At 42.9% G+C, this 25,727-nt stretch overlaps 1 protein-coding gene and 1 non-coding gene across 5 annotated transcripts in view; both read right to left on the bottom strand.

Annotated features, from left to right (window-relative positions):
• The window catches only part of LOC126251651 (tripartite motif-containing protein 2-like), a 419,447-nt gene that overhangs the window by 158,741 nt on the left and 234,979 nt on the right, over window positions 1-25,727 (bottom strand). The window contains exon 1 of one of the 4 annotated variants that reach the window (XM_049952209.1): window positions 11,703-11,721. The exons of the other annotated variants lie outside the window; for them this stretch is intronic. The gene's annotated coding sequence lies outside the window, so the exon portion shown is untranslated. Of the gene's footprint in view, window positions 1-11,702; window positions 11,722-25,727 lie in introns of those variants that run through there. 4 annotated transcript variants of the gene reach the window in all.
• Window positions 20,686-20,760, bottom strand: Trnat-cgu (transfer RNA threonine (anticodon CGU)). Its single transcript has one exon. It is a non-coding gene; the product is annotated as a tRNA-Thr (tRNA).

Here is a 25,727-nt window from a genome sequence, read left to right as displayed (position 1 = left end):
CCTACAGTTCACAGTACAGCCAATTATTTCTTCACCTCTTGGTAGCCTAACTGATTAAGCGTCAGACTGGCAACCCAAAAGATCAAAGTTACAAATCATGTGTACCCAAAATCCTTATGAAACCTGACTTAACTTTATATGCACCAAACCTGGGTGCCCCACAACAGGAGAAGAGGCAAGTGGAACTGCTTTGTGAGGCCAGCAGCATTACAACAAATCGCTGTTTATCTGTACCCTGCTGTTAATCAGAGGCCAACTAATGATCGTTCCAGCTCTGAACAACACGTACAAGCTCACACATCTGCTGAAGGAGGACGCGCACACTGGTTATTAGTGGTTCGGAGGCTCGTTCCGAGACTGCGCATAACGGGGCCCTTGCAGTTAGATAACATAATTAGCTGGCGCACCGTGAAATCCACAATTAGGACACGCCATTAAATCCGCTACAGATTTTATCTTGTATACTAGAAACGCATAAACGAAACAACTTCAGGCGTCTGGTGAATGCTGCTGAGGATTCAAGCTAGTAAAAATAGGCAATGTTTAAGTAACTCACTGGTGCAATTTTAATTATGCAGTTGAAAGAATTTGTATTGTTCTTTTACTATAATAAGTGAAAAAATTACGTAGTTCTAAGCTCAGAAGTTTATCAGTGTATGCACAGTACAGTATCTGAGGAAATAACGGCTCTTGGACACCGAAAATTTAACGTTTCATATGATGGGCTTATTTCAATAGTGGTACAAGTCCATTTTTGTTCATTATGAGATTCAGAGCCCTAACGTTAAATGAGAACTGAAAAATCTGCAGTTGAGATACCAGAAATACTCAAGTATATATATTTGAATATTTCTGGTATCTCAACTGCAGATTTTTCAGCGCTCATTTAACTTTAGGGCTCTGTATCTCAGAATAAACAGAAATGGACTTTTACTACTATTGAAATAAGCCTTTCATATAGAAGCAAGATGCAAGCACGGCTTAGTAGCAAGGATGACGAAGTAAAAGGACATTATACAAAAATTAATGCAGCAAAGAATCGAAAACATTCATGAAAAGCAATGTTTGAAAAGGAGGTGTGTATGCAAATGAAACATGGTCACTAGGGAAGATAAATATGAAACAATCAGAAGCCTCTGACATATTATGTTATAGGAGACTATCTGAGAACCAATGGGCAGGTTAAGAAAGGAATGAAGACGACCTACGAGTCATCGAGAAGTGTCCAATAAAAAAGTTAAGTAATCCAAAAGTGAGAATGGTTAAGCTATATTAAAAAGAAGTTGATGGAAGCTGTCGTTGCAGGTATGATGGAAAGAATCAATTCCAAGGGAAGACCTCATACATACGAACATATAAAGCAGATCGTTGATTATGGCTGACGAGTGAAAATAATAGAGAACTGCATCAAACCAGTGTCCAGGATGATGACTTAACAATGACATGTTTCTAAACTATTCGCAGATTATGAAACTTTAGTCTTATTACAATGAGGCTCTAATATTATCAGGCACTTCGAACAACCTCTAACTTCTTAACTTCTCAGATATTATCTGAAACAAATGAATTGTTCGTCAAAGCTTTTTGTAAGCAAAATTTATTTATTTTAACCGTTAGATGTTGTGTGATTCTGTGGCTCTTGCAAGTAGTGTGCGCAGTCAGTTATTCTCTTCCTTTTGTTTTGCTTCACCAGCGAATCAGCCAATGATTGATGCAGTTTTACGTATCTTAGAGGCGATCAACGTTTCGACGCTACCTCCAGTGCGTGTAAACAGCTGTCGAGGTTGTTTTATCACAACGAGTCAGAATGTTAATGTAGGGCGACTACTTCAGCCGATGGGATGAACCCAGACTGGGTAGTCAACTTTTGTCTATCAATGAGGGCAACGTTGCTGCAGCACGAAAAAAAACGACTGTTGGAAGAAGTGTTTGTCTATCACATCGCATAGTGGTCATCGGCTACGCATGCAGTCCTCACAATTCTGCAGGGTCACTTTACATTGTTGCAGCCGTGTTCTTCCGAGATACAGTCTTCCGCAGAGATGCAGATACCTAGAGTCTTACAGCATTGTCCATCTCCTGACGCGAACAGCGATGTTGCATGTAAGAAAGGCTACGGGCGTGAACCTACGAGTGTGGCAAGTTTAAGAAAATTCATTAAATAATAAAACATTGCACGAGTTACGTTTTTCCAACCATAACGACGTGTTTCGGGAATTTATTTTCATTTTTAAGTGCAACTATTTACATTATTGGTATGATTATATATACTTTTTTTTTGCTTATCTTCCCCTGCAGTTATCTGTTCTTTACGACGGTTTTACTGGAATCGAAAAATATGAACATTTAATTTTTTTTTCTTTAGCTAGTGGTGTTAGAAAATAGTTTCAAGTAATGTAGTTCCTTCAGTGTACAGAAATTAGCACACAATACTCAGACATTATGTTTACTTAAAAATCAAAACATGGTACGAAGATATTACGACAGTACTGCTTCCCAAAAAGTTTGGATACAGTCAGAGATTTTATTGAATTACATCATGTTTATCAATTTGTCATAACATCCGTCAGTAACTCTAATGATTATTCAAATTATCAACTATAGTTGACATTATATTGTTTTGTTCCGCACATTGAGAGGAGTGGTTAAGGAATGAACTTATTCATGGATTTCCTATAGTTGTTATATACAGGAGAAACATTTGCAGAAACAGATTGGCTGGTTCAAATGGCTCTGAACACTATGGGACTTAACATCTGAGGTCATCAGTCCCCTAGAACTTAGAACTACTTAAACCTAACTTACCTAAGGACATTACACACATCCATGCCGGAGGCAGGATTCGAACCTGCGACCGTAGCGGTCGCGCGGTTCCAGACTGAAGCGCCTAGAACCGCTCGGCCACTTTGGCTGGCGCAGAAACAGATTCACTGTCTAGTTCGTTACTGAGAATTTTTTTCCCTGGATCTTTTGCAACCTACAAAAATTTTTCACGGCTCTGTTAAAAAGTTGTATGTGATCTTTTTTTGTATGTTGCTATAGCTGGTTTTGTGAATTGGTTGAGCGTTTAACAGTTTGTGTGTTCAATGTATCTGATCGCAATAAGAAAATTCCTGCCATAATCTACAGTCTATTCCTCAACCTAAGAATTTTGAACTAACTTCTGTTTCTTGTTTGTGAAAAAGTTACTTTATGTGGCCTAGATAGGTTTACATTTTGTGGGCGATCGTTATCTGTAAAAGGTATGCTTGTATTATTAGTTTCTTCCACAGAGCAAGGAACTATATTTAATTAAATTAATTTAAGAAAACCCTCTATGGGTAAGATATGCACCAGTCGTAGTGAAATTATAACCATTGTTAATACCCTTGAAAAATTTCCACATGCTCCAGCGCGACAAAGCTGACACAGTAAACATCAAAATGGGTTAGTGATATACTAGACATGCGCATTCCCGAAGCCATTGCCCGGATGACCGCTTAAGACGTATCTGTGTTGATCGAGCGTCAGCTGCTGTCTGATGCGGAAAGAGTTCCGAGGGCGAGGTCACTGTGTGAGGCTGATACCCGGCAGAGGTCACCAGAGCGAAAGCCGTATCGCTCGAGTCAGGCGACAAACAAACTGCGAACCACTGCTTGCATTCTCTTCCAGTGACGTTCACATCGTGCAAACACAGAGGCTAGCTTTGGAAGCGGACACGTCACATGGCCCGTTCGCTATTGCAACGAAATTATATAGAGGAGCAATGAGTAAATTACCATTTTGTCGGGGATTCACATAGGAGTTCATAGCAAATTTCGACTCGATAGAAAGAGGACTCAGGCAAAGGAAGTCTTCTGATCCTTAAACGGGGCAAAAAACTGTGTCAGTGATAAATACTTGAGGTACCCACGTTGTGCTGCGGCATTGTGACGCTTTTCTGCAGGATGATTAAGCTTCAACAACGAATGGAAGAACTTAAAAAAGGAAATTTGAAAAATTGGCCTGAAAATAAATTGTAAAGAGATTAAATAGAAGGGAGAAATGCTGCAAATTAACAAAGAAGTCTCTAAACCAGATGCAAACTTATTATATTTGGGACATAAATACAACTAAGCGATATCAATAAGAATTAAACAAAAGAAGGGACTCAGATAAAGTAAATAGAATTTTAAAAACTGAACTAATGTTTCTGAAGCAGGTAGTTAACTGTTATTGTGTATTAAGAATTTTGACTTGCGGCAATGAGGCATGGAGTTTTGCTCAGCGAATAATGGAGACATGCATGCTGGGAATTGCTACGAGAGGCAGGAAAAACAAATCGATGGCGTAAATTCAACTGGAGTGACGGCTGTAACGAAAATGGGATGGAGGTATGGAGGACATATAGCCAGACAAATGGATGGTAGGTGAAGCGCTGAAGTGTTTTTCTGGGTATCGACGGCGAAGAATAGGCCGATGGTACGATCTAATGGAAGAGGAATATATTAAGCACAACAGAATGCTCTGCTTTGCGATATATGCAGCTCTGTTTCTCGCGAAATGAGAAATTTCACAGACTCTAATCAGCAAAATAAATGTAGAAATTACGGAGGCTGTTGTCTCATAATTAATTACTGTGTTTGGGTTCGTAGTAGTTGCTTATAATTGGTTTATGCCAAAAAATTACTTGGAATATGAGTTACAGCTATGTCGTGGCCGTTACGACAAAGTCGCCCTCCAAGACTGTTAAGCTTACGCCAAATTCCTGAAGCATTGACTGCAGGAAAAGCTAATGCGTTTAACACTAAATACGAGACTACCCGTGATACGGAACAGAAGGCTCATGTGCCGACATACCATATCCGGCGGATACTGGGCGCAGTGATACGCGAATCAGCTGCTTCCTTTGTACACAAACATGTGCTGATGCTGCGTGCCAGCTACACGATGCAAGAACAGTAGACTCTTGATAGTTCGAAGAGTAAGGGAACTAACAGGAAGTTCGAATAATTGAGAGTACGATTGAACGGAAAGTTGAATGATCAAAGTGGAAACAGAAAACGTCTAAATAAGAGTTTTAATTTTAAAAAATGATACTGCAGTTTCAGTATAATTCGGAATTTTTCATAAAGGGAGGCAGAAAGTAACGCTAGATCTTAAATTTTTCAATGTCCAGACTAAAAGCGAATGACCTGGCCTTTTTAAGCAAATACCCTCCGACAGTAACTTTTTCTTCTGTGGACTAACTGAGCCATTTCAATGAGCACTCTTCAAGATCCCAGGACTCATCTGCCCATATTCGCTTCCTCCATCCGTATGACACGCTTTCAACAATCTTATCTTCCTGCTTCAGGGTTATGGATGGTGTGAATGACGGAATCCCGACAGTTTTCAGTACATCCTTTTTTGTTCACTTATCATTCCAAGGTCCCAGTAACCTGCGTTTTTCAGGGAAAATCAAACACTTGTACTCCTTTGAAGTCATTTTTACAACTTATTTATTTACTGTCGTTATTTATGCAGTGACTAGAAAGTAGAAGAATGTTGTCAATTGTTATTTGACGAAACATTCATCTGAACAACCGACTATACAATTCGAATTACCAAGCATTAGACCGCCGCTGTCTTTGCATTACAGTGTTTGCCGGGCAGTCTGTCATGACAAGGACTTCGATTTATCTAGTGTGCCAAACCGCAAGGAGTTCTTCCATTTACTGAACTTGACAACTAGCTTGATTTATCGAGTTTAGAATTAGCAAGAGTCGACTGGAATGTCGTAACACTAGACAGGTGTTCCCAGAGAGGCTCTGGCCGTACTGCTTTTTGTAACAACGCAGTGAAACCTGTCGTGGTTTTTTGTGCGCGTTTTTAATTTTATTGAATTAAATTCAATTACTGAATGCAATCAATAAATATAGTTACATGAAATGATACCAGCGAAACGCGTTTAAAAATATGGAGCCTACACTATTTCGTGACAAATGCTAGACCGCGATTTGGACATTAGTCTCCTGTTCATCCCGACCAACTAGACCATTCGACCACAGCTTCAGGATAAACGCAGACTTAAGGTAACAGTGAAGCTTTCATGCTAGTACACCAGCCATTTAACGTCAGTTACAATTACGATTTGGGGTACATTTGACGTAATGGTCAATAACCGCTGCTAGTCTCACAAATATTAGGCAGTGGCACACCTACAGATACAGAGAAGGCGCAAACAGAGCATTCAAATTACTCAGCTGTCGTTGATTATCCTCAGCGCCTGGGACCAAGATTAGTCAAGATCTACGTGATTCTCTAACGTTTCTTGATCTACAAAAATTTATAATGTGGAACTTCTTCAGTTCAGTGCGTAGCGAATCTCTAGTGGAAGATGTTTATATAGAACCATGATGCTTTATTTTTGTCTTCTATTTCGAGAAACAGTAATATTTGTGTCAATATAACAGTATCTTCCGTACAAGTACACTCCTGGAAATGGAAAAAAGAACACATTGACACCGGTGTGTCAGACCCACCATACTTGCTCCGGACACTGCGAGAGGGCTGTACAAGCAATGATCACACGCACGGCACAGCGGACACACCAGGAACCGCGGTGTTGGCCGTCGAATGGCGCTAGCTGCGCAGCATTTGTGCACCGCCGTCGTCAGTGTCAGACAGTTTGCCGTGGCATACGGAGCTCCATCGCAGTCTTTAACACTGGTAGCATGCCGCGACAGCGTGGACGTGAACCGCATGTGCAGTTGACGGACTTTGAGCGAGGGCGTATAGTGGGCATGCGGGAGGCCGGGTGGACGTACCGCCGAATTGCTCAACACGTGGGGCGTGAGGTCTCCACAGTACATCAATGTTGTCGCCAGTGGTCGGCGGAAGGTGCACGTGCCCATCGACCTGGGACCGGACCGCAGCGACGCACGGATGCACGCCAAGACCGTAGGATCCTACGCAGTGCCGTAGGGGACCGCACCGCCACTTTCCAGCAAATTAGGGACACTGTTGCTCCTGGGGTATCGGCGAGGACCATTCGCAACCGTCTCCATGAAGCTGGGTTACGGTCCCGCACACCGTTAGGCCGTCTTCCGCTCACGCCCCAACATCGTGCAGCCCGCCTCCAGTGGCGTCGCGACAGGCGTGAATGGAGGGACGAATGGAGACGTGTCGTCTTCAGCGATGAGAGTCGCTTCTGCCTTGGTGCCAATGATGGTCGTATGCGTGTTTGGCGCCGTGCAGGTGAGCGCCACAATCAGGACTGCATACGACCGAGGCACACAGGGCCAACACCCGGCATCATGGTGTGGGGAGCGATCTCCTACACTGGCCGTACACCACTGGTGATCGTCGAGGGGACACTGAATAGTGCACGGTACATCCAAACCGTCATCGAACCCATCGTTCTACCATTCCTAGACCGGCAAGGGAACTTGCTGTTCCAACAGGACAATGCACGTCCGCATGTATCCCGTGCCACCCAACGTGCTCTAGAAGGTGTAAGTCAACTACCCTGGCCAGCAAGATCTTCGGATCTGTCCCCCATTGAGCATGTTTGGGACTGGATGAAGCGTCGTCTCACGCGGTCTGCACGTCCAGCACGAACGCTGGTCCAACTGAGGCGCCAGGTGGAAATGGCATGGCAAGCCGTTCCACAGGACTACATCCAGCATCTCTACGATCGTCTCCATGGGAGAATAGCAGCCTGCATTGCTGCGAAAGGTGGATATACACTGTACTAGTGCCGACATTGTGCATGCTCTGTTGCCTGTGTCTATGTGCCTGTGGTTCTGTCAGTGTGATCATGTGATGTATCTGACCCCAGGAATGTGCCAATAAAGTTTCCCCTTCCTGGGACAATGAATTCACGGTGTTCTTATTTCAATTTCCAGGAGTGTATTTCACAAGAAAAACTAAATGCCTTTCCTTCTTTTTAAATAAGAAATAACAGCTGCAGCTGCCGCGAGAAGATTTATTCATCTCTTATTGGTTCACAATTACTTTCGTGGTTATATACACAAATCCTGAGGTGCCACACTATTGACCTCGCGATAACCCGTCTAGCTACACGTGTCTTATGGACGTCTAAGTATGGGCAGTAATCTTAACAAGTCTCTTCCTTAAATTCAAAAGTTTGTAGAGGGCCAATTTTGTCATTCTAGGCTGCCCCACTAACCAAGTGTTTTTTTTCTTGCATAGTTAGAGGAGGCTTTACAAGCTTCTGAATTTAAAGAAGAGACTTGTTTAAATTCCTGCCCACATGTATTTCATTAAGGCCTGTGTAGGTAGACGGGTTATTCCAAGGTCAATTGTTGGCAACTGAGGATGTGAATTTACAGTCACAAAACTAATTCTGAACCAGTGACAGATCAACAAATCTTCAAGGCAGCTTTTGCAGTTATGTATTATTCAAATGGATTTCTACAGCTGTGGCTGTCCCATTCAGCGATTGATCTGTCTTTCCTGTTAATATTTATTCTCTGATAATACTTTCGTTCCCATTTTATATACTTCTCTCCTAACCAGTGTCCTGTGAAATTGTCCCTTCTACATCTAAATTCATGCTACATGATTCACTGCGTGGCAGAGGGTATTTTTTGTTATACAATACATTAAGACACTTCCCTACTTCTTCCATGGATGGAGACTGAGAAGAAAAGTTAAGGCGTTTGATCCCTAAACGAACTGTAGATTTGACAGCGACGACTATCGTAGACTCAGCACTGAAAACCAATTCTTTGAACTACGTTAGTTGGCCAGACTGACTAAGTTATTCACGCGACTGCCTAGATGGTACCTTGAAGAGGCCACGAAATGTCCAGCTTTAATTACCTCGACGGGTATACTCTAACTTCCCTTCTAGAAGTAACTGCCTGTACACGACCCTCTACGAAACGCACGCCACGTTCCACGTTTCAGTTCTTTTGCAGTACGAGACACCATCCACTGCCAACCTTCCTAAGGTCCCCGCAGCCAGCTGCCATGACAGCCCGTGTACAAACGACTTGCCAGTGATACTTGTGTGGCAGGACTCAGCGCACCATCCCACCTAACCAGCCTATATCCCGACTAATTATCTCCCGCCCCGCAGGCGACCAGTCATACATATTCAATGAGCACCTCCCGAGTAATGAGTAATTGTTTAGGGGGCCGCCTCCGTCCGGAGCAGTCCATTAATACGTCCTCTGCCAGCAGAGAAGGCTACCAGCCGAGTTTCGGCTACTCCGGTTCCAGTTGAACCACGGAATTCTCCCTCTACGGTGGGAAGCCACAACTACCTAGCCTTTGGGAGCCAAAGTCCCTGCCGCGTTGGACAAACTAATAGTTATTTGAAACCCACTGGCCGATTAAAACGCTTTTTGGGACTGGGATTCGAAGCCGGAACCTTGCCTTTTGTGACTAATATTCTAAGCAGCTGAGCTATCAGCAGCATTCCGCATGCAGCGGAAAAATTTCGTCTAACGAGGTTTGACAGATCGCCGTCACTAAGGGCAAATCGATCTTTTATACTTCTGCTTTTTATCCACAATATGCTTCACTTACATCGTCTTTAGTTGTAACTATTCTAGAGACACGCTTTTTTTCTATATGTTAAAGGCTGAAGCGTAGATCATCGGTTAGTTGTTGGCGTCTGAATATGATGAAAGTGACTCTTTCGCGGATGACTTACAAGGTAACACTTTCAAAAAACAACGGGAAATTAAAATGCACAAAGGAAGGCGAAAATTCGTACATTTCAAATTCTTTAGGTAAGGAAAATTCCATATTCGTTTGCAAGATGGCCTGTTAAACACAATCAATAGCTCTTGCTTCCAACGGAACAACTATTTTACTTCTATCATGCTTCTTGCGAGAGAAAGGAGGGGGCAGGGTGGAGGAGCGGAGATTACCATGTTCCATTGTGATCGTCCATCAGTTTTTTTAAAAATAGTTATGACAGGACAGAGAGAGTACATCATCATCATCATCATCATCATCATCATCATCGATTGTATTAGGAACGATTTCTCCACTCTGAAGTATGTTTACGTCAGTCTGGTTCTTCACAAACTATGTAAAAATACCCCGAGATGTTAGACAGTGCCGTAGATATGCCTGTAAGAACAATCTTTCCTAGAGTGCATTTTATTTATAATAACGTAAGCTCATATGGAACTTAAACCTCTAAGCGCTGTTTTTACAACCTTTTATTTTGTCCTGTTTGTCGACTCGTCGCTGTGAAAAGAGGAAGAGAAATTGAGGATAAAATCTTACCATACTGTAAAAGGAGAAATAAGTAAGAAAGAAGTGTATATGGAAGTCATACACAGTACAAAGGAGAAGCCATATCTAATCATTGAAATGGAAGATGAAACAGAAGCAGATAAAAAAATAGGAATTACAATTCTAACCTTTGACGTATAAAAAAGCGGTAAATGAAATGAAGAGAGGCAAACTTCTGCATTGGATGCTCTTCGTATAGAATATTTCAGTGCATGGATGAAAGAGACGTCACTCAAAATACAGCTTTCTGCAGCGCGATATACGAAAGTGGTACATGTTTAAGACAGTGGTGGTTCTAACCACAAAACATCCGGTACCAACAAACGCACAGAATAAACAACAAGAATAAGGAACAATAATTATAATCGCTCATGCTACCAAAATTATGTTGAGGGTATTGAATTGTAGATGGGTACGTATAATGGAAGAGAACGCAGGGGAGAACAATTTGGTTTTAGAAAAGCGACAGGTATTGCACCGAAGAACATTGTCTAGGCTTTAAGAAGCATTACAAGAGTATGAAATGACAATCGAAAAGGAGATGATAACTAGACGAGTGAAAAAGAAATAAGATCAAAAACTGCAATGGCAAAGTAAGCCTTCGCGAAAAAAAAAGCCTGTTATGCAACAAAATGCAATTGTAGTTAAGGAACGTGTGAAGAGTTTTTTCTTTACGGCTGTGAAAGTTGGACACTGAAGAACACAGGGACAAAATTGAAACATTCAACATGAGGGTATAAAGATACAGTAATCTAATATATGATTACTACTGTACAGTCTTTAATATTTCTATAGTAGATGAATGCAACATGTAGCGTAAGTGGATTAAAGAAATAATATTAAGTTTATAGCTGATGCCAACGATGCCTTTTAGGGAGCATAGCTAACACGAGACCAAACGTATCACTTCTGTGAAGGCCACGACCTGATTAGGACGTAAATATAGCTTCTCTCAACGTTAATAATTTCTAAGTGTAGTTGAAGCACACAGTAATAGTCAGAATGTAAGGAGATCACCAAACGGAAAGATACAGAGAAAATCAATTTCAGCCACTTCAGAGGTATTAATCGTAAGAGGTGCTGGAAGGCGGAAGACTTACTTGGGCCAGTCAGAAAGTAATGCCAGCTATTCCTTTATTTCTCCTTCATTAACTCGGTAATGTAGTGATAGTAAATTTGGCGCACTTCCGCAAATCTCCTCCAATTTAGTAGCAGTGTCCTACATCAACAAAATGTTCAAATGTGTGTAAATTCCTGAGGGACCTAACTGCTTAAGTCATCGGCCCCTAGACTTACACACTACTTAAACTAACTTATGCTAAGAACAACACACACGCCTATGCCCAAGGGAGGACTCGAACCTCCGGCGGCAGGGGCCGCGCAATCCGTGACATGGTCCCTGAAACCGCACGGCCACTCCGCGCGGCCTACATCAACAGATGGCAGCACTGTAGAAATTTAGAAAATGGTTGACCTTGACTTACGTAAAAGGCTGCGTTTTTGAATGAATTCCTTACTGCAACGATGAAACGCATTCACGAAAGGCTAAAGAAGGCGTACGGCGCAGCTACGGTGGACGTCAGCACCGTTAGACGATGAGTTCGCCGCTCTAGAGAAGCTGAAGGGCAAGCACAATTGGCTGATGCAACGCGGAGGGACCGGCCAGCGACTACAGTGACTTCCAGCGTGTCGACCACACCATCCGCCATTGCACCATCAGACTTCCATCTGTATAGCCCACTCAAACAAGCTCATCGGGGGAATCGCTTTGAGGTTGCGGAGATCTTGAAAAATTCTGTGCGCTTGTGGCTGAGGAAGCCGGATCATAATTTTTACCGCACAAATGTTTGCGTTTCATGATGGAAGAAAACTGGAAGCATGCAGCCTGCCTGTCGTTAATAAGTTTGGAGAAGAATAGTAAAAATAAAATTAGTGGATAAAGCGATTAACAGTGAAGTTAATGTAAAGAGCAAAGGCACAAAGAACTCTCGTAAATCTGGTTAAGGAAAGGAAAGCAAAGTGGGTGGGACATCTACTGCGAGGAGAAGGAATTTTAGTAACAGCTATCGAAGGTACAGTGGAAAGACAGAAGAAAATAGGAAGGGGAAGAACAAATATGCTGGTTGGAATAAAAGAAGGAAGATGCCATACTAGGAAGCAATTGGCTTGTAACAGAATTACACGGAGGCCGCAATGTTGTCAGGAACTTGGCAATAGGCAGAGCACAAGATGATGACGACTCGGGACTTATCTTCGCTCTCCTACATGTTTTCTGCTTTCATTGATTATCCTGTTTGATTATCATGTTTTCAACTGACACATGCAGCAGAAATAGACAGAAGTGATTAATATCTTACTTAACTTCTAATTGATGGTTAAGAGTAGTTAGTCTACAATAGCTGCTCTCAATTAGATATAAACTACTGAAGACAAAATAATTACAGGAATCCCTTCTGTTGGTGGTTAGTACACTGGACTCACATTCGGGAGGGCGACGGTTCAATCCCGCATCCAGCCATCCTGATTCAGGTTTTCCGTGATTTCCCTAAATCGCTCCAGGCAAATGTCCGGATGGTTCCTTTGAAAGGGCACGGCCGACTTCCTTCCCCGTCCTTCTCTAATCCGATGACACCGATGACCTCGCTGTCTGGTCTCCTTCCCCAAAACAACCCAACCCTACTGTTGTAGGCCACTGACGATGACTGAAGCAATTATGCGAAACGTGCAGTATGGAAACAAAATCAAATTAGGAAACTTCTTGAATGATTAAAACTGTGTGTCGAACCGAAACTCGAACTAAGGACCTTTGCCTTTCATCGGCAAGTGCTCTACCGACTGAGCTATCCACAATCGACTGACAACCCGCCCTCACAGGTTCGGTTCTCCGCGCCGCATACAGTTTTAATCTGCTACGAAGCTTCATGTCAGCGCACATTCCGCTGCAGAGTGAAAAATTTTTCTGCAAAATAAAATCAATTCGCGGAGGGCTAAAACCGCACCGTAAATTTAACACGGAAGTAAACAACGCATTACGTATTTCTCCGCTTTGCTGTTACGTCACACGGAACGTGTACGTACTACGGCACGTTTGCATTACAGCGTCTCAACTTACACATCGCATTACCGGCTGATGCATTTAACCTGCAGCTGCAGTATCAGCCGAACAGCGAAATATCAAATTCCCTGTGTACGTAATTCGTGAAAACGATGAACAGAGGCACAAAGTACATGGTGCGGCACAGGAACTTTCTTATTTTAAACGCGCGCCACACAGCGGTCATTACTAATTATTGTGTGGGGTTGAGCGCATTCTAAAGGATGGGACGTAACTGTTCTTTTTACGGTTAGTTTAGTAACGAGCGTGCAATGGACAAGGGAGGAGTGTGCGTTCGTCCTGACATCTTACTTTTCCAAACGCCGTTCGGTCATCACAACCCAGCGTGCACTCAAAGAAGAGCTCAATATCGCGCCTGCAGATCGTGTTCCTGATCGAAAATCGATTTGACGTGGGTGAAAACGTTTATGAATACCGTCAGTGTGCAGAAAAAGAAAACAGAGCCTTCAAGAACCACCAGCATACCAGAAAACGTCGAGAAAGTAAGGCTGGCGATTTTCAGTTTCCCCAAGCGATCCTCACGCAAACATACAACTGCTCTTGCAATTTCCTATCGCACAGTGACACGATTTTTCATGAAGACTAACTTCCAACCATAGAAAATGGCAGTACTGCGCACACAAGAAAAGAGAAGAAAGTATATGTTAAGTCTTGATCGAAAACCTGTCTCATGACGCCCTTTTGTTCTTCAGCGACGAGGCATATTTTCATTTGGTGCGTGAACTAAAAAAAAAAAAAAAATGCGACACTGGAGTGGCACGGACCCAAGAGAAAATCGTGTTTTGCCCCTGCACATAGAATGCGTGACAGTCTGATGTGCATTATCCAAAATTGGCTTTACTGACCCATGGGTTTTTGAAGAGAGCGATAGGCCAGTTACAGTCACTTCTGAGAGATATGTCCAGATCGCCGAGGAGTTCTTTCTTCCCGAACTTGAAGGGATGGGTGTGAGGATGTCTAGTTCCAACAAGAGCGCCACAGCACACACGGCACGAACGTCGATGACTCTCTTGCGTGAACACTCCCCATGACCGTCTTATCTCTGTGAAAGACGATCACGCTCCTATAGTGCTCAGAACCATTTGAACCATTCCATAAGGTATTTTTCTGAAGTGTAGCCTTGTACGAAAGTGAAATGTACACGATAAGCAGTTCAGACAAGAGGAAAATAGGTTTTGAAATGTGGTGCTATGGAAGAATGTTGAAGATGAGAGGGCTAAATCGCGTAACCAATGAATTACTGAACAGAGTAGGGGAAAAAAATGAGTGGATGAGACTGGCGCAGGACCGAGTTTAGTGGATAGTTGCATCAAATCGGTCTTCGGACTGTAGACCACAACAACTTGTTTCATAGCGGCCGACATCCCCCTAGCGCGCTTGTCAACCTGACTTCCCCGCGCTGCAGGCGCTATAAGCGGCCCCGGCGCGGCATGTCGTCTTGAATATGATGCTGGAGCCGACTAAGTTGGGATACCGAACGGCGATATATCGTTATACAGGTATCAGTGACGCGTTATTTTAATCGATATTTGTAACCTCCTCTCACTCGAAAGTAAGTTTGGTAGAAATGCAACTCTCGAAACTACTGCTTGTGTTCGTCGTTGATCGTAATCCTTGTGTATATTAGTGCCTCTGAAAAGTAATGTGTGGAAATATTTCAATTCAGATGATAGTAAAAGTGCGAAGTGCAATTATTGTGGGAAGCTTCTCCGAACTTCAGGTAACACTACAAACATAAAGATCGTTTGAAGTCCCAGCGACGGAAAACTTTTGATCAGGAACGGTTGGCTACAGGATGGTCGAGGAAAACGGAGTCAGAATCAAAGCTTGATACTATAGAAGCAGACCTCTTAGTCCCACTTTTAATCCAGCAGCTGCTTCGACTTCGTCAGCTGCTTATTCAAATTGTACACATGGAGTTACCAATGTTCCTTTGTTTGCAGAAGGAGATGACGAAAAGAATAAATTAAACGAACTTCTTTCATATTTGCAAATACTGTGTGCCATTTTTACTGCGGAGGAACAAGGTTTCATCAGTCTTATAAAAGTTTTAGCTCCTTTGTATAAAACAGGCCAACGGCCTTGCCGCAGTGGTAACGCCGGTTCCCGTCATATCACCGAAGTTAAGCTCTGTCGGGCTGTCTAGCAATCGGACGGGTGGCCGTCCGGTCTGCCTAGCGCTGTTGGCGAGCGGGGTGCACTCAGCCCTTATGAGGCAAATTGAAAAGCTACTTGATTCAGAAGTAGCGGCTCCAGTCACGAAAACTGACAAATGCCCCTTCATATCCGCATCCAGTGACGCCTATAGGTGGAGGATGATATAGGGGGGGGGGGGGGGGCGGTCAGTACCGTTAGCGTCTTCCGCGAACTGTTCGGGCGGAGTTTAGTTTAGCAGGTTTGTGTAAAACACTAACAAAAAAAAACTTTGGTAAAATTAATAAACGAAAAATATGAAATACTTCGATTGCAGTTTAAGCAAGAATCAAGTAAACTAACAACAGCATTACTCGCTGATGTATGCGTCAAATCAAAGATTTTTTATGAGTGTTGATGTCCGTTATGTGGATACAGATAGGGATGAAAGAGGTTCAACTTCTTTAGCTCTTTTTTAACTTACAGAACTACATACCTCTGACAATGCTTCTCATTTTCTGAAAAAATATTTTTTAAACATGCAAACAGTTCGAAACATCGCATGATAAGTGACAGCTGTAGTTACAGACACCGGAGCAAATATGGTTAACCATGCAGTGTGTGCATACTAATTTTTTATACCGACATGTCCGGTTTCGATATCTTAAGCCGATTAATTCTCGGTGTAGATATTAATTATGGCTTTTATCGATTATATCGGTATTATAATATCCCATCTCTAGAGCCAACGTGCTGCTTCAGCAGACTCCGGAATCCGTGAGCAACGCTGAACACGAGGCCGGCGGACACGTGCTGCACACCCGTGCCGCCGCACTGCGCAGAGCGCCTTGCCAAAGGCGCGCGCATCTGCGGCGCATCACACGTGCAAGGCCGCTACGGGGCAACCACACCACGCCGCCAGGCCAGCTGCGTAGTCTCAAGCAGAGACAGCCGGCACACGCAGAGTACGCCGCGCAAACCGACATGCGGAAGTGCAGAGCATTATATCGACAGGCACAAGAAAACGCTCTGGAATCAAACAAATTTTTGTTGATACATGTTATGCAATAACCTGCTGACTAGTGTCCAAATGGATGGCAATTTATGTAACTTTTATAACGGTTTGTAAGGAATTTGCGCCTTCATTTTCAACAGTTCAGAAACGGTAAGTTACACGCGCAGTGGTAAGTTACGTCTGTTAAGTCCCGAAATAGTAGTCATAGAGGGAAACAAAGATTAGGTGGACAACGTATTGAACGAGCGGCGACTTAACGTGTGTAAATAGGCGGCACCACTGACTTATAAAAAGAAATTTACTGTATGTACTCTGAGAAAAGCGAGTGCAAGGCATTTACCGCAGTTGTTGAATGGTGATCAAAAGTAAATTAGAAACCTAATTTACGAGCAATGTTTAGAAAGTTTTTATTACAAAAACTACTTGTCGGTGGCAGCTTATTACCGTGGACAAGACGGGGATCGATGTCAGAAACAAAGCAGCAGCAGGCGGAGGCCGGTGTCCCAGCACCAAAAATTTATCTCGTCTGCTGAAAGAATATGGACAGAGTTTACTGGAATGCCAAAGTTTCCTTCTTATAGATAATCGTGAAAAGAGCACAACAGAAACTGCGTAACCCTATCTCAATACTGTGGATGAACAAAACGTGAGAAGAGGTCTGACTGCATAAAAAGTAATTGAACAAAAAAGCACATCAGGACAACAACTTATCCGAAGGAGGTTCGCCAATGTGGAAACGACGGATTTGAGGTGTCACCGAATATCTCACACTATTTCCCACATTTCCAACCTGTGATTGCCACCAGTGCCTTCTAATGAAATTTAAAACTGCTCGCGCTATGATAAAGGAAGTACTCGTAAGATTACGGTTCAACGTCTCGTTGACGATGAGGTCATCGGATAGGCAAGGATGGAGAAGTCGGCCGTGTTTTTCTCAATGCAACCATCGCAGCATTCGTCTCAACAGATTTAAGGAAACCTTGGAAACCACGCATCATGACTGACATTCGAGTATGTAAAAAAAAAAAAAAAAAAAAAAAAAAAATGGTCCAAATGGCTCTGAGCACTATGGGACTTAAGTTCTGAGGTCATCAGCCCCTGGAACTTAGAACTACTTAAACCTAACTAACCTAAGGACATCACACACATCCATACCCGAGGCAGGATTCGAACCTGCGACCGTAACGGTCGCGCGGTTCCAGACTGTACCGCCTAGAACCGGCCGGCCGAGTATGTCAACCCTGTAAAGATTTTAAGTCTAATGATTAGATTATGGCTACTACGGGCATTTTGCAGACGTTCCAAAATCGCACTTTTAGCATGGTATATACTCAACTGAAAATTTTTACAGAGACCATCATCATTACCTCAAGATTTTTACTGTATTGGCTCTGAGCACTATGGGACTCAACTGCTGTGGTCATAAGTCCCCTAGAACTTAGAACTACTTAAACCTAACTAACCTAAGGACAGCACACAACACCCAGCCATCACGAGGCAGAGAAAATCCCTGACCCCGCCGGGAATCGAACCCGGGAACCCAGGCGTGGGAAGCGAGAACGCTACCGCACGACCACGAGATGCGGGCATTTTACTGTATTCACAGGTCCTTTGTGTCTCTACTGCTTGCGACCCAACGCTTCCTTCTTAATGCCACTGTATGTGCTGCCTTCCAACACATCATTCAGGAGCTGAAACATCGCCCTCGCCTCCTCCTCCTCCTCCTCCTCCTCCTCCTCCTCCTCCCCCCCCCCCCTTTCCATAAGCCCCTCTAGCATTGCTGTTACAGACCTCTCCACTTTTCTTAATACTCGCCCAATTCAATTCAACTTCTTTTCCTTTTCTTTATTAAATCCAGTCACTGTCTTTGCTCTCCCACTCTTCTCAGTACTACTAAAATTTCACTCTACCCATCCAATTTATTCTTTCCATCCTCCGCCACGTACATATCTCCATAGCTTCCAGCCTTTGTCTTTCTTCCTCAGTGTCCACGCATCAGCGTGATATCGGAGGTCACTCTGTACAGAACATTTTACTAATCTTTTCCTAAAATCTTTCCCCATATTGTTGCAGAAAATTCTTCCTTTCTCACAAAATGCCTCTTTGGCATTTGCTGTCCTGGTTTTAATTTCTGTGCCGCTCTTCGAGTCAGTTTCTATCCTACTATCTGGGTATTTAAGGCCATGCATCTACATCTACATCTACATCCATACTCCGCAAGCCACCTGACGGTGTGTAGCGGAGGGTACCTTGAGTACCTCTATCGGTTCTCCCTTCTATTCCAGTCTCGTATTGTTCGTGGAAAGAAAAATCGTCGGTATGCCTCTGTGTGGCCTCCAATCTCTCTGATTTATTTATCTCTTCGCGAGATATATGTAGGAGGGAGAAATATACTGCTTGACTCTTCGGTGAAGGTATGTTCTCGAAACTTCAACAAAAGCCCGTACCGAGCTACTGAGCATCTTCCTTGCAAAGTCTTCCACTGGAGTTTATCTATCATCTCCGTAACGCTTTCGCGATTACTAAATGATCCTGTAACGAAGCGCGTTGCTCTCCGTTGGATCTTCTCTATCTCTTCTATCAACCCTATCTGGTACGGATACCATACCGGTGAGCAGTATTCAAGCAGTGGGCGAACAAGCGTACTGTAACCTACTTCCTTTGTTTTCGGATTGCATTTCCTTAGGATTCTTACAATGAATCTCAGTCTGGCATCTGCTTTACCGACGATGAATTTTATATTGTCATTCCATTTTAAATCACTCCTAATACCTACTCCCAGATAATTTATGGAATTAACTGCTTCCAGTTGCTGACCTACTGTATTCTAGCTAAATGATAAAGGATCTTTCTTTCTATATTCGCAGCACATTACACTTGTCTACATTGAGATTCAATTGCCATTCCCTGCACCATGCGTCAATTCGTTGCAGATCCTCCTGCATTTCAGTACAATTTTCCATTGTTACAACCTCTCGATATACCACAGCATCATCCGCAAAAAGCCTCAGTGAACTTCCGATGCCATCCATAAGGTCATTTAGGTATATTGTGAATAGCAACGATCCTACGACGCTCCCCTGCGGCACAACTGAAATCACTCTTACTTCGGAAGACTTCTCTCCATTGAGAATGACATGCTGCGTTCTGTTATCTAGGAACTCTTCAATCCAATCACACAATTTGTCTTATAGTCCATATGCTCTTACTTCGTTCATTAAACGACTGTGGAGAACTGTATCGAACGCCTTGCTAAAATCAAGAAACATGGCATTTACCTAGGAACGCGTGTCTATGGCCCTCTTAGTCTCATGGATGAATAGCGCGAGCTGGGTTTCACACGATCGTCTTTTACGAAACCAACGCTGATTCCTACAGAGTAGATTTCTAGTCTCCGGAAAAGTCATTATACTCGAACATAATACGTGTTCCAAAATTCTACAAGTTATCGACGTTAGAGATATAGGTCTATAGTTCTACACATCTGTTCGACGTCCCTTCATGAAAACGGGGATGACCTGTGCCCTTTTCCAATCTTTTGGAACGCTACGCTCTTCTAGAGACCTACGGTACACCGCTGCAAGAAGGGGGGGGGGGGGGGGGGGCGCAAGTTCCTTCGCGTACTCTGTGTAAAATCGAAGTATTCCATCAGGTCCAACGGCCTTTTCTCTTTTGAGCGATTTTAATTGTTTTTCTATCCCTCTGTCATCTGTTTCGATATCTTCCATTTTGACATCTGTGCGACAATCTAGAGAAGAAACTACAGTGCAGTATTCCTCTGTGAAACAGCTTTTGAAAAAGGCATTTAGTATTTCGGCCTTTAGTCTGTCATCATCTGTTTCAGTACCGTTTTGGTCACAGAGTGTCTGGACATTTTGTTTTGATCCACCTACCGCTTTGGCATAAGACCAAAATTTCTTAGGATTTTCTGCTAAGTCAGTACATAGAACTTTACTTTCGAATTCATTGAACGCCTCTCGCATAGCCCTCCTCACATTACATTTCGCTTCGTGTAATTTTTGTTTGTCTGCAAGGCTTTGGCTATGTTTATGTTTGCTGTGAAGTTTCCTTTGCTTCCGCAGCAGTTTTCTAACTCGGTTGTTGTACCACGGTGGCTCTTTTCCATCTCTTACGATCTTAAATGAAATATTCACTCTACAGCGGGGTGTGCGCTGATATGAAACTTCCTGGCAGATTAAAACTGTGTGTCGGACCGAGACTCGAACTCGGGACCTTTGCCTTACGCGGGCAAGTGCTCTACCAACTGAGCTACCCAAGCACGACTCACGCCCCGTCCTCACAGCTTCACTTCTGCCAGTACCTCGTCTCCTACCTTCCAAACTGTACAGCTCTCCTGCGAACCTCGCAGAACTAGCACTCCTGAAAGAAAGGATATTTCTTTCAGGAGTGCTAGTTCTGCAAGGTTCGCAGGAGAGCTTCTGTAAAGTTTGGAAGGTAGGAGACGAGGTACTGGCAGAAGTGAAGCTGTGAGGACGGGGCGTGAGTCGTGCTTGGGTAGCTTTCTTACGATCTTGCTTGGAACATACACATCTAATGCATATTGTACGATGGTTTTGAACTTTGTTCACTGAACATCAACACTATCTGTACTTGAGATAAAACTTTTGTGTTGAGCCGTTAAGTACTCTGAAATCTGCTTTTTGTCAGTTTTGCTAAACAGAAAAATCTTCCTACCTTTTTTTGATATTTCTATTTACGGCTGAAATCACCGATGCTGCAACCGCTTTATTATCGCTGATTCCCTGTTCTGAATTAGCTGTTTCAAATAATTCGGGTCTGTTTGTCACCAGTAGGTCTAATATGTTATCGCCACGAGTCGGTTCTCTGCTTAACAGCTCAAGGTAGTTTTCAGATAATGCACTTAAAAAAATTTCACTGGATTCTTTGTCCCAGCCATCCGTTATAAACGTTTGAGTCTCCCAGTCTATATCTGGTAAATTAATGTCTCCACCCAAAACTATAACATGGTCGGGAAATATACTCGAAATATTTTCCAAATTTTCGTTCAGGTGTTCTGCCACAACAGCTGCTGAGCCATGAGGCCTATAGAGACATCCAATTACTATGTTTGAGCCTGCTTTAACCGTGCCCTTCACCCAAATTATTTCACCTTTCGGATCTCCGTCAATTTCCTTCGATACTATTGCACTTTTTATCGCTATAAACACGCCTCCCCCTCCACTGTCTAGCCTGTCTCTGCGGTATACATTCCTATCCGAGTTTAGAATTTCATTACTGTTTACATCTGGTTTCAGCCAACTTTCCGTCCCTAGTGCTACGTGGGCATTGTGACCGTTTATTAATGAGAGCAGTTCTGGGAACTTTCTATAGACACTCCCGCAATTTACTGTTACCATATTAATACTGTTATTCCCTGTTGCGTTTTGCCTACTGCTACCTTGTCGCGTCTCGGGAGACGTCTTGTCGGGCCTAGGGAGGGAATTCTCTAACCTAAGCACATGCTCTAATATTTCTCCATTCACATTATCTTTACCATTTTATTTCTTTCCTAGTGCCACTACTTTTGTTTCCTTTGTATTGACTTCCATTCCATAAATCTTTCCTTTACCTTTAATGCAGTATACAATATTGTGTATTTCTTTTTCATATGTAGCTGAAAAGGGCACGTCGTCTGCAAACCTTAAACACTATATTCTTCATCCTCCAATTCCCCCCCCCCCCCCCCCCAGACATCTAGAGCAGGAGTTCTCAAACTTTTCCCGTCGAATCCCCCTTCTGAAACATGAATCTCTTTTATCTCCCCTTCCTCCTATTTTGCTTTCCTTCTTCAGCACTTCTCGAAAATGGTCCACCGTTTATATTTACTTCTGTCTAATTATTGGAACTATCAGTTACAACAACAACAACAACAATAATAATGAAATTCGAGAATGTCATTCGATCATGACATTTTTTTACTAATCATCATACATTTGTATTATTCAAAGGTGGTACGAGTTATCAAATACGGCTGTTTATATAAATAACCATGACTGTAGGTGCAGTTATTGGAATTGAACAAATACGTGTACTTTACTACATATCGTTTTACAAATTAGTTCACAAATTCGTTAGTTAAAGTTTAACTGTTTCCATCCGTAATTATTTTAATTCGTTTAGAAAGTTAATATTTGAAAGTTCACGAAGCACAAATAATGACAGAACAATGCTCAACATTTAAATGCCAATTTAAAAATTGTTATATTGAAACTGATAATCTGAAAAAGGAAATAAACAAAAGTAAAAATGCACACGGTTCAAAAATCGGAATGTTTTGACATTTTCACATTTAGTGTGCAGTGTGTGCTGCTTCATGAGAAGAAAGCACATCCAGACTTTTTTGGATCTTTGTAACGGCAACTCGCAGATCGCCTTCCATCTGCAGTCGATACCAAAGATTCGTCTTCATTAGTACCAGTAAATTGACGCGAAGGGTAATAACAAGTCCGCTGCTCTTCTTGCTATATTGAGATATTCAGTCCAAGTGTGCACCCAAAAATTTTCAAGAGACTTCGATTTAAATTCATTGGTTGGTTGATTGATTTTTTTTGGGGGGGGGGGGGGGGAGGAGGAGGAGGAGGAGGAGGAGGAGGAGGAGGGACCAAACAGCTAGGTCATCGGTCACATCGGATCAGGGATGTATGGGGAAGGAAATGGTCTCTCGTGACCGTTTCAAAAAATGGCTCTAAGCACTATGGGACTTAACATATGAGGTCATCAGTCCCCTAGAACTTAGAACTACTTAAACCTAACTAACCTAAGGACATCACACACATCCATGCCCGAAGCAGGATTCGAACCTGCGGCTGTAGCAGCAGCGCGGTTCCGGAATGAAGCGCCTAGAACCGCTCGGTCACAGCGGCCGGCCGTGACCATATGGAACGTATTGTGGATCCAGTTATATTCAGATGAGAGTTCTGGAATTTTATACTCTGATTGTTGACGAAGGATTTCGAGATGTACTACGCCAACTCAGTTAATTTATCCACATCCTCAACTCATTCTCCTCCACGGAATTAGTAAGGCAAGAAAACATCACGCAGTTAGCTCTCTCTATCTGTTCAAGTTATCTCTCAAACCAAGCACTTCCTTGGTTAGAAAGGTGATATTACTATTTCGGCTTTGACGTGAGACCAAGATAACTGAGTTTCTCAAAATCGTAGGCCAACTAGCACAATATTAGAAGCCATTTTTCATTTAGAAACTGAGCCGCAAATGTGGGACTTCTGATCAGCTGGAAAAAACGAAGTTCATCCTTCAGCTCCACAAGCGGCGAAGAACTGTACCACGAGACAACGAAAGTACCTCCAAGTGCAACAGAAGCCAATCTTGAGTGAAACCCATCTCCTTGCAAATGAATGAAAAATAGCCTACTATTTAAAGCTCGTGCTTTCGCCTGATTTACAGTACTGACGGCATCCTTCAGCAAATCATTGAACTTCTGGTTGTACTACTTTAGAAGCCAGTGCCACCTGGTGTATCATGTAATGTGTGAATTTTAAAGAAGGAGAAACAGCACACACTCTTCCCATGAACCTCTTTTAGTTCCACTAAATGCTGCCATCCCATCGATACATGCACCAACACAATTTGTCCATGACAGATAGATAATAGCCGGCCGGTGCTTCAGTCTGGAACCGCGCGACCGCTATGGTCGCAGGTTCGAATCCTGCCTCGGGCATGGATGTGTGTGATATCCTTAGGTTGGTTAGGTTTAAGTAGTTCTAGGTTCTAGGGGACTGATGACCTAAGATGTTAAGTTCCCTAGTGCTCAGAGCCATTTGAACCATTTTGATAGATAACAAACAAGAAAAAAAATGGCTCTGAGCACTATGGGACTCAACTGCTGAGGTCATTAGTCCCCTAGAACTTAGAACTAGTTAAACCTAACTAACCTAAGGACAGCACAAACATCCATGCCCGAGGCAGGATTCGAACCTGCGACCGTAACGGTCTTGCGGTTCCAGACTGCAGCGCCTTTAACCGCACGGCCACTTCGGCAGGCAACAAACAAGAAATTCACAAGAAAGAAAACATCTTCACCTCTCGTCCTCCCTTCCAGAGATTTACGAAAAAAGTCCTCGTGCATTTCTTTTCCGTAACAGCAGCGTACAAAAACAAGAAGTTGAGAAATACTTCCTATACCAGTACTGTCAAAATTGCAGAGCGAATTTTGGGGTCATAAAGACATGGTAGTAATTTGTTCTCCATGTCACTGGCTATTGCTTCAATACGACAAGCCACGATATCATGTGAGTGTGGTACCGACTTCAAACTCTCGCCAAACCTTTCTCTCCGCATAATTTTGAACATTTTGGCGGCTGCGGGAGAACTTAATTTCTCACCAAAAATGTGTGGTGAATCGAATTTTGAAATTGATACCTCTACGGATGATCTTAGGACTTTTAGGAACTGATGCTTGTTTTCTGAAGAAACTTGACGTTTTCTTTTAGTTGTTGCATATGACGCTTAAAAAAATTCGATGGGTTTACCTGCGTGGTGTGGAAGTTTTGTCCACACGTGTCTCTTTAGTTTTATGGGCTTCAAGGCGTCGTTAACCGAAATCTCCAAAGAACACATTGTGATCGTTCCTCATTATTCAAAAGAATGCTGGTAAAGCCTAATGACAATAATCAACATGATATTTACGCACTTTGGTTTTATGTTTAGAACTAATGTTTCTGATAGAAACAGGGAAACTGCAAAAGAAAAATGAAATTCGAATTTTCTCCTTATTAGAACTGCATACATTCGAAGGAGACGAGACATTCGGTGAATCACTTCCATTGGGATGTTTTGTTGCCACTGCGAATCAGGCACTTACTCATGAGAATGGCGGAACTTGGGTCACTTAATTGTAAATCCAGTTGGTTACTTAAACCGAATACGCACTGTAATTCAACTCCTAGCTAACTCACTACCTTTGAACTGACTCCGGAAGCCCGGCTGAAATAGAGTGCACAGTCACAATGGCTGTGATTAACAATCCATCCTTGAGGTCAGTGTTGCGAGGAAGTGGCGGTCGCAACTGCCATTAGTAGGTGTTTAATGTTTGGTAGTTAGCTAACCCGTCGGGTGATCGGTGACAGTGGCAGTGTGATGAAATATGAGTCGCGACTTTTCTCATCATTCCTACTGACAGGATCTACTGATCAATTCTTGTAAAATAAGCAAATTAACTATGGGCCAGCTTTGTAACTTGGTTCATGGAAAAGAGAATCCGAC

The sequence above is a fragment of the Schistocerca nitens genome, chromosome 4 (assembly GCF_023898315.1).
Source record: "Schistocerca nitens isolate TAMUIC-IGC-003100 chromosome 4, iqSchNite1.1, whole genome shotgun sequence".
Classification (NCBI taxonomy): Eukaryota; Metazoa; Arthropoda; class Insecta; order Orthoptera; family Acrididae; genus Schistocerca; species Schistocerca nitens.
Note: the sequence above shows the minus strand (reverse complement) of the source record. Positions and strands in the feature narration are given on the sequence as shown.